The sequence below is a fragment of the Octodon degus genome, unplaced genomic scaffold (genome assembly GCF_000260255.1).
Source record: "Octodon degus isolate 3935 unplaced genomic scaffold, OctDeg1.0 scaffold00023, whole genome shotgun sequence".
In the NCBI taxonomy this organism is placed as follows: domain Eukaryota; kingdom Metazoa; phylum Chordata; class Mammalia; order Rodentia; family Octodontidae; genus Octodon; species Octodon degus.
In genome coordinates, this window is record NW_004524599.1 from 11,924,496 (window position 1) to 11,927,232 (window position 2,737).

Genomic DNA, 2,737 nt, shown 5'->3' on the forward strand with positions numbered 1-2,737 from the left:
TTTAATCTGCTGAGCTATTTGGCCGGCCCTTCAGTCCTCCTCCTTTGGCTTCTTCCTTCATTTAGCACCTTATCTAGATCAAGGAAGAATTATTTCCCCATGTATTTTCCTCGGAAACTTTTATTGCTTATTTTTTCATATTAAAACTCTCTTTGAATTTTTAAAACCTGATATGAGACAGTGGCTTCTAAATTATTTTTCCAGGTGCTTTTTGATGGTGCCAACAGCATGTGTAAAATAATCTCCTTTTCCCCCTTGAATCAATGGCCTCCCTTACTGTGTAGGACGTGGCCATAGCCCTCCGGTCTGCCTTTGGGCTTCCTGTTCTCTGTCACGGATCTGTTTGCATATTCTTGTGGCAATTGCAAAGAGCTTATAGTGGCCTTATTATATTTGTTCATTCTTGTTGTTTTAGATTTGGAGACAAGGCCTTGCTACATAGCCCAGGCTGGTGCTGACCTCTCTGTGATCCTCCTGCCTCAGCCTCCTGAGCACTGGCGTCACAGGCTACCACCTCCCCTCCAGGACACGCTCGTTAGTGCTCCTGTATGGAAGGGAGGATTCCCTCCTTGTTTTAGCTTTGTTTTTTGTTTTTCTGAGGCAGGGCCTCACTTTGTAGTGCAGGCTGGCAACCTCCCCAGTACTGAGCTACTGTGGTATTTTCACTGTTTAATAGAATATTTACTGGTTTTATAGATTTTTATTATGCTTTAAAATTGGGAGTGACTTCTCAATTTTACCAGGTGCTCTTTATTCTTATTCTTTCATATTAGTGCCATTTTTCTCCCTTGTAAGCACCTCACTCTTACTTCTCTATCAGCAGGAAGAAGGTCACAGTTCCAGAGGGATGGTGAGCTTAGGTGACAGCCTGGTCCTGTGGCCTCGTGCCTGGGGTCATCTGAGAGATGTTACTTGCATAGGGCAGGGCTGGGCAGGGCAGGAACCATGGAGTTACCCTGAGGGGTGGAGGCTCAGTCATTTCTAAACACTCTGACAGACAATGGAAGTGCAGGCTGGTGTAGGCGCTGGGGAATGACTGCCTTCAGTCAAGGTGACCACCTGACTTTGAGAGGTGAAGAAGACAGGGCAGCTGGAAGCCAGGAAGACCCCTCCCTGGGCTGAGGGTAGGAGGCCCAGGAAACCTGTGGGGAGGCAGCACTAGACTTTACGGGGCAGCCAAGGTCATGGTCCCCAGTGGGCTGGGTGCAAGTGTATAGTAGGCAGAGCCTGAGCAGGAGGAGATGATGGTCAAGGGTCCAGGGCCCTCCCCAGGCTTAGGACTCCAAAGAAAGGTTCCAAAATTGACCTGCTGAGCCAGGCATGCTGCTGCACACTGGTAATGCGAGCTATGAGGGAGCCTGAGGCAGAAGGGCTGTGGGTTCAAGGCCAGAAGGGCGGCCTGGTCACACAAGGAGATCTTGTCTCAAAAGAAACAATAACAATAACCACAAATCAAAAACAAACAGAAAAAGCCTTTCTTGTATTTTGGGTGACATAAAAGGATTTTTAAACTTCTTCCCTTAAGTATTGGGGGTTGAATCCAGAACCTTCATGTGGAGTTATGTTCACGCTCTCTTATTTTTTATTTTGAAGCAAGACCTTGCTAAGAGGTTACCTACGCTGGGCTGGGACTTGCCATCTTCCTGCCTCAGCCTCCCTGTGTGGTTATACGTGTGTGCCACCATGCCGGGCTTCTTTTTTGAGATGAAGTGGGCGTGTCTCACGAGGTAGCCTGGGCTGGGCTTGAATTCCTAGGTCAAGTGATCCTCCTGCCTCAGCCTCCGGATTAACTGAGATTAACTACAGATGCATGCCCTGGAACCAGGGTGGGCCTTTTGAAGATGGAGTGTGCAGCAAAATGTTGGGATGAATTCCACAAGACACACCACCGCACTTCCCACGTGTTATTGGGTGCTTTCATCCCTTGTAAAGGGGCAAAAATATTTTAAGCCCAAGTTAAAAAATGATCATAAAAAAATAAAATAGTGACAAAGATATGATTGGGAAAATGCAGAAAGATACAAATAAAAATTAGAGTAATAATTTCATCCTTTAATTAGCTCAAATCATTAGTGCATTTTTTTTTCTTTTTTCTTTTTTTTGTATTTTAGTACGGGGTCTATAGGGTCTACAGTGTCTCACAACGTAGTTCGGACTTGTAGTCATCCGCCTGTGTTCAGCCTCCCAAGAGCTGGGATTACAGGTGTGTGCCACAGAGGCCAGGCAGGCAAGACACACGGGGGATTGAATCCCAGCCACTGTGCTCTAAGCCAGCGCTTTAGTCCACTGAGCTACCAGGCTGGCCTAGTGCATGTTCTTCCAGGTTGTTCCCTTGGATTGAGGCTAGTGAGCACCCACTCCGAGATCAGATCATCTCCCTGCCAACCTGTGGTCACATCACAGGCATCTTCTGGTGTCTGTGCCTGCTGTGTTGACCTTTGACCCCCTGCCTCACTAAAAACCAGAACATTTCCATTCATAATTATCACCCTTATTAGAAAACTCTGCTGTTTTCATGGCTGCATGAGCCCCTCTAGGTTCGAGGCTCCTGTGTATGTGACAAGCTCTCCTCTTTTTCTCTGCCATGGTTCTCCTGCGCCTGGACTGACCTGGTTTCTAGATGCTTCCCCGGCACATGTCCTCCCATGTTGTGTCCTCTGTGCCAGGCTCACTTGCTCTTGCTGCTGGGCTCCAGCTCTTGAGTCACATCTCCTAGCAAGACCACTGTCCCTGCATG